The following is a 7,361-nucleotide window of genomic DNA, read 5'->3' on the forward strand; positions in this document are numbered from 1 at the left end:
ATTGCTTCTTGAGGACAGAGAGATAGAATTAGATATAGAAAATAGCATTGACTTCCCATCCTATGCAAAAGCTCTTAGGGTCTGTTACGGACGACTTACTGCACGGGCACTTCACTGGTCTCAGTGTGATGGACGGCTGGGGTGCGTGCGAAGGACCGACCAACTCGGAGCCCCGCATTGCTGGCTCACACCCCCACAGCTGCACGGACAAGCTGACCACTGGAACATTCCCTTAATCTCTCCAAGTTGTACTTTCTCATTTATAAAATAAGGGAAAGAATACACATGTCCAAGTGGAGTTGGGCAGACTGACAAAATAGAAGCAAGCACCTTGCTGAGTCTCAGGATAAACACGGGAGGAATGTTACCCGGTCTTACACCTTAGTTACAGATGCAGCTCAGGGTCTTGGGTGTCTTCTTCTAGGTCAGGTCACCAATCAATGACGACACAGGGACAAGAACACAGGACATCTAACTTCTGGCGAGGTGCTCCTACCATCGAGTTACACGCACTCAGAAACGCCGTTCCTCAGTGCAAACCCAGCAAGACTGGCAGGCACCTTTCTTGTCTCTGTCGTGAAGCTAGCAGTTCCAGAATATATCTGCAAAGCACTCTTGCAGTTTCAGGACCAAATAATATTTTAGCATAATTATATTCATATGAGAATGTTAATGACATCATTAAAGCAACCGATAATCCAAGTTCTAATAATTATATTACAATTAACTAAAAATCCTAATCAAAACCAAATGTGCAGGGGAAGACCTCCATCAGGTGAGGAAGATGCACGGTTCTAGTTTAAAAGCACAACCTTGGACCCGGAGGCTCCCGTGTGATTGCGTGTCTGTGCCCCATGGAGCTTTAGACCTACTAGAAGCAAGACCAGATAATGAGACTTTGCTCTTCCTCTACAACTTTTCCTTTAAAACCCAGGTTGGAATTTTAAGTTGAAACCCTCTTCAGTGCTTCCCTGGGGGGACCTGCCTCTTGGTGTTATAGCCAAACTGAACACTAGATGTCACTGTGTTGCAACAAAATTTGGATTTTGAATGCATTTTTATGTGGCTGTAAATAAGGTGTTCTTTAGGACCAAAAAAAAAAAAAAAAAAAAAGTGACCTGTCTTTTGAAAAGACCAGTCTTTCTCAATGGTCTCCTAAACGGTCATTTGGGCAAAGTATAAGGTTTACTTATCAGCTATGGAGATTTCAAATAAACGCATGCATAAAATGTGTGTATATTTGACATATCAGTGACTTCAATATATTCTAATATCCATTTTTTTCATGGCTTTGTGCCATAGGGTTGAGAGCATTGTAGACTGAAATCTGTAAGGCAGTGATTCCCGGGCTCCGCTCTCAGCCCCAAGCTGTCTCCTGACTCCCCACTTCTCATCGCAAACTCATTACCACTCATGTCTTCTCATCACTTGCTTCTCCATCTCCCCAGCCTCTCATCAACGGCAGGGCCATAAAACCAGTGTCATGATGTAAAATATCTGGATGACTTTTGCCTTTTCTGCCCCTGAGTTGTCATATCCAGCGAGTCGCCAAGACCCGACTTTGATCTCTAAAATCCTAACAAGACACTCTCCTTGCCTTAGTTCAGAAATGCATATTTTTCATTCTTGCAACATCAATCTCCTAACGGGTTTCTCAAATTCAAGTTCTTCTGTCTTCATTTAAGGAAACAAAACAAAATAAAACAACAACATCCTCTCTCTAAGCAGTAGATCCAGGCTCCCAGCCTGGTGGCAGCCTGGTCACTAGCTGGTTTCCTGCTTGTTTTTGAGGACTTCTTCCCTTTTACGAAGGCACTGCATCCCTGTCCAGAAAGGCTTTAGTTCTTTCTCCAGCTGACTATTCTGTTGTGCGAAACCCAGTTCCTGCATCTGTGCATTCTTCATCAAAGCACCCCCCCCTTAATTTTTGCGTCCCACATTCTAATTATTTCTTTATAAGTTTATCTTCCCTTTAGCTCATGTATATGTCATAGGAAAGAATGTCTCTTCCTCTTTGTTATCTTGATAATGCCCCATTTATGGTAGGGAAGTGAATGTATAAATGACATTTTTATAGAACATATAATACTTTCCTCTAGTTTTGAATTTGTTAATTAAAATTTAACCGAATGTGGAAGTGGAGATTTCAGTTGAGGCACTAACAGATGGACAGATGTCATATTCCAGAACGAGGTGCAAGATCTTGAGGCTGGATCTCAGAAAGCAGAAGAGAAAACCAATCTGCATGACTCAACAGCCCTCACCCATCTGATGATCTGAGGAGTTTAGAAGAAGCTGGAGTGGGGGCAAGATTTGTCTAGTGGGAGTTTTGATGTACCACGAAGAATGAGGGACATTCCCTTGTATTGCAAGTCAAAGAAAAGGTACTTAAGGGAAATCGCTTGGAAGCCTGGGTATCTGTGGCTTGTATTTTCGCTGACACATTACGCTAGCCCCTGGCTCCCTCCTGAAGGACTCTGGGGCAGGAGTGCTACTGTGAAAGCTGAGTGAAGGGGAGGCTGGCCCTCTGGGCAAAGGACGTGTGATTATTCTTCACAAGCCAGGCATGGGCAGTGAGCAAGACGGCAGATGTGGTAGACTCACCACTGTCTTAGACAGCCCGTTCGAGGGGGAAAGAAGACTTGCCCCAAGGGTACCCTGATGCCAGGGTGCTGAGGAAGGAAATAAAGTGGCCATCAGGCATGGCGCACCCCTTGTTCAGCTGCTCTCAGCTCCTGACCCACCCCGCCCTATGCTCTGTGATGCCAGGGCTGGGCTGCAAGCACCTTTCTCCTTTGCCAGGCCGGCCTCCTGAGCCATCCTGCACAGGTGCTGGTGCGGGGTGACAGCAAGGCTGGAGGAGTGTGGGGCCCCATTCTCTTTCTCTTGCACAACTGTTCATGGCAGCGGCTTACATTGCAGCCTGCTTCTCTCTGCAGTGTCTGGTGGTCACCGCTTTATTTCCGTTTCTGGTTCTGTCCACATTTCCAGAACCAGCCCCAGCACTCTCTCCCTAAGCAGCACTCCTTCTTCCAAGGTCTGAGTCCCAGCTGCCTGGGGTCCTGCCTTCAGCTCCTGAACCATCAGCACCAGCGGGCAGCACCCTCCTCCCAGGCTGGGATCCAGCTCTGGGAGGGTCCTCCTCCAAGCCTCCACGTTCTCATAACCCTACCTCTTCCCTCTGTTGCCTGGACCCAGGGCAGATCACCCTCACACCAACGACAGCTCTGGGACTCCAATGTCCTTATTTGTCTTTAAGTTGTCTGATGCTTTTCTAGCCCATTCCCTAGATAAATTCTCTCTGTTAAAATAACCAGTGAGTTTCCGCTTTCCTGTCTGGAGCCTGATTTATAAAAAGGGAGCTACATTTTCCACATCCAGAGCACCGCAGGTAAGGAGCTCCAAGACAAGGAGAGATTGTGAAGACCCGAAAAAAGCATCTCCGGGGAGAGAGGGTCAGTTTTACATACCTGCTGTGCCAGAGTGAATTTGAGGAGTAGGAACCTTCATCCACCACCCCCTTCCCAGAATCCCCAAGCCTGAAGGGCCAGGTATTAGTGTCCACAGCATAAGAGCCTGCAAGCTGAGCCCGGATAGAGAAGGGCTAAGGAGCCCACCCCCGGGCCGCAGGTCTAGCTGGGGATGATGCCTTAACTTTGCTCACTTTCAGGGTTGGTTACTACATGGGACTGGACCCAGCCGTGATTTAACCCCTATATTTTTTGTGATATCAAGTAAGCTGATTCTTTGGCTTTTACTTAAAAGTGACCCAAAAAATGTAAAAAAAAAAAAAAAAAAAAAAAGACTGCCTTAAATTTCATGTAGGAACCAATGAAAGAACCAGCTCAGGAGCAGTTTGGAGGGAACATGGGACACAAACTGGCAGGCTCCATGATTGCAGTGGGAACTGCAGACAGGCGGTAAGCGAACAGGCAACAATAGGGTAAGCTGCCCAGGGCAGGCAAGCCTGTGGTTTGGCAGGAGCCCTTAAGGGCACCCGGCCCAGGACGCCAGCAGGAAGGAAAGCAGATGAATTTCTTTTTCTCCTTTAGCCGAATTACACCGTCTTGCTTGGGCCCAGCGCCTGAGTCACATGCTCTCAGAGATTAGAGGACCTCTATTGGAGAATTTACACATAATTGCATTTGTCACTCACCTTCCTGTCTACAATTCAGGACTGGAAACTCCCCAGGTCAAAGATGGTGTATGCTCACCGCTTATTCCTAGCAGGTGGCATAAGGGCTGACGAATGCCAGGTCCTTGATACACAGTTGCTAAGTGATAAGTTTGTGGGACGGAAGACCTTGGAGAAGGACTACCTGATTCTATAGTGGGGGGCCTGGAGGTGGGATTCAGGGGAATTATAAAAGTGACAGGGAAAGATAGTGAGCTCGCTTTGGGGCCCTCCAGGGAGGCAGGGGGACTGGGTGGGGGCTGGGCCTGGGGCAGGGACCCCGGGGATGGCAGCGGCGGCCCGCCCAGGGCGCGTGTGCGGGGGGGGGGGGGGGGGCCGGGGCCGTCGGGCGGGGGCTGCGGGGCAAGCTGCGCGCCGGGCTGGGCGTCCGCGTGCACGGTGGCGGCTGCAGCCCCCGGGGCGGCCCCTCTCCCTGCCCTCCCTCCGGAACTGTTTCCCTGCCCCGCTCTCTGAAAGCCTTATTGATGGCTCAGAGTGAGCGCCTCAGCCCACGGTTTCCTCAGCCCCCGGAGCAGCCTGCATTTCCTCTGACGTGGCCTCTGTCTTCTGCCCTCCCCAGGAGCCCCGGGGCTTTTACATTTCAAATGCCCGACAGCTGGGTGAACTGCTGCTTCCGCCCGAAGAAGGGCTCTTTGCATTTCACAATGGCCGGCCAGTGGCGCCGGGCTCTTTTCCCTCCAGCTGTGAGAGACGCTCTTCCAAGGGACCGGGAGAAGCTGCCGTCCAGCCGCGGCCTCGCCCTCTCTCGGGCTCTGCATCTTAATCAGCGGCCGCTCACTGCCTCGTTTGTGGGGCTCACGCAGATGCACCCCCGCCCCCAGCCTGCCCAGCATCCCCAGAGCCCTTCCGCCCGCTCAGGCAGGTGAGCCCGGGGCTGATGTCACCGCAGGTGTACGCTTGCCTGTCCCAGGCCGCCCGGGGCCGCGTCGGAGCCCTCTGCTCCGAGTGCACCCTAAGCAACAGGGCCTCTGTCAGGCTGCTTACAGCCAGGATTCTGCGTACCCCAGAGAAGCACACTGGACTCTTCTGCCCCGGGGACACATGAGCCTGCAGGAAGCCGGCGGGGGGTCCTGATTCCATCCACAGCTGCATGGCTTTTGGAGGAACCCAGCTTCTACCCTCACCTCTGCTGTGCATTCCCCACTGGGTGCTTTTGTTCTCTCTGGTTCCTGTTTTGGAAAACTTTGTGTGTCATATACCATGACTGTCCCTGCCTGTCCAACCGACCCATCTCCTGGGTCCTGGTTTACACGGCCTTGCCTTCCAAAGGCTCCTCTTTGACTAGCCAAGGTGTCTCTCCATGGCATTCTGCTTCTCTCTAGAAAGAACAGCAAAGATTCACAATCACTGAGTTTTCACTTTGTGCCAGTTGCTCATGCCTTCCACATGTGTTCATCTCATTTAGTCCGTCAACATCGGGATTGGCACCAATAGTCATTTTCCACACAGAACTAAGGCAGAAACTTGCCAGTGTTGGCCGGGCACTGGCAGGTCCGTGACTGGTACCTGGCAGCCATGCCCCCTCCCCACGCTTCGTAGGGCCATTGTCCTTCATTTGGCTGATCTTCCCCCTCAGGCTAGAACCTCCCTGAGGACTGGACTCTGGTATCCTATATGTTTGTGGGCCCTGCCTATCCTTGCAGACATGAAGGGCTAAAAGGGACAGAAAGGGAACGGCTGGAAATATACTGAGCACCCCCACCATGTCGCGAACTATAGTCCAAGCTTCTGTGGAGAATATCTGATGTAACCCACCCAGACATCTAGCAAGGAGAGGTTTAATGTCTCCATTTCATTATGGTAAATAATATTTGGGTTGTGCTGGACGGTAGGAAGGGAAAATGTATTAAAGCTCCTATTCCTCACTTCTTGCTACTTATATTGATCTATTTCATGGGCTGCTCTCCAAGTTGGTTTCTTCAAGGGATGATGGACATGAACTACATCATCTCCTTCCCCTTTTCATCTAGAATGATGCACTCCCAGGCTAGAAGCCCTAGTGGACTTTCTCTTATTTCAACATTGCTTTCATGCTTCTGAAACTTATTTACTCACCACAACTCAGTGAGACAATTATTGTTATCCTCAATTTACAAATAAGGAATCAAGAGAAAAGAATTAAAATGTTTATTAAAACCAAAGAAGGACACAAACTCATTCTAGTACACTGGAGGTCTCAAACTCATAGTCCTAAATTGGCCTAGTGATATATTATACTTGGACCACATGGTATCTTCTTTCATAAATTTAAATTAATTAAAAGCATGTAAAAATTAGTTTACACTTTAAAAGTCCAGATGCCTGTCTCTCTGACCAAATAACAGGTGATCTAGCAACACTGGGGCTCCATTTGCTCATGGCAACCATCTGTTGATACTGATTAATTCCTGACCACTGTATTTCAGGGTGAGCTCTGCTCTTTATCAAACTTCATCTCCAGCCTGGTTTACTGACTCACAATATCTGTCAGGCTCCTGAAGCTTCAAGAAACAGCATCCCTGTCAGTGGAACAGTCTGTGATATGGAAACAGTTGTCTTTAAGGGATGGTAACAAGGCCTCATTCAGTCAGAATCTGTGGCCCATGTCTCTCGAGCTCTGCATTCTGACATAGATTTCAAAGATCCAGCAGGTAATTATGGGGATCTAAGGATGGTTAAACATCAAAAATCAATTAATTATTAGAAAACCACATAATCATTTCCATAGATTCAGAAAAAATAACTCGATAAAATTCAGCTCTCTTTCATGGAAAAAAAAATCCTCAGGAGTTGAACTGACACTCTTAGCCACTGCAATATGAAAAGAAAAAAAGAAGAGAAAAGAAAGTTATTAGGATTTAAGTAATAGTGCTCACTTTGACAGCACATAGACTAAAGTTGGAACAAGACAGAGAAGATGAGCATGGCCCCTGAGCAAGGATGACACGCAAATTCACAAAGTGTTACATATTTTTTTAAAAAGATTTAAGTAAGAGATAAAATTGCTCTCAAATGCAAATATAATATGTTTTTCATAGAAAATCCAATGTAATCTATAAACCATTAGTACTAATGAGCAACTGCATATATTCAATTAATTTATTTGACAAATATATATTCAGTGTGAGCGTGGCTATTCTTGGCATAGCAGATACAGCAGTGAGTAATACAGAAAGTCCTGCCCTTG

The 7,361-nt window shown here is 48.1% G+C and overlaps 1 non-coding gene across 1 annotated transcript; it reads left to right on the top strand.

Moving 5' to 3' along the window:
• Positions 1-7,042: 7,042 nt before the first annotated feature.
• LOC118549941 (U6 spliceosomal RNA) lies at positions 7,043-7,149 on the top strand. Its single transcript, XR_004924316.1, has one exon. It is a non-coding gene; the product is annotated as a U6 spliceosomal RNA (small nuclear RNA).
• Positions 7,150-7,361: the final 212 nt, after the last annotated feature.

Source organism: Halichoerus grypus, chromosome 10 (genome assembly GCF_964656455.1).
Source record: "Halichoerus grypus chromosome 10, mHalGry1.hap1.1, whole genome shotgun sequence".
NCBI lineage: Eukaryota > Metazoa > Chordata > Mammalia > Carnivora > Phocidae > Halichoerus > Halichoerus grypus.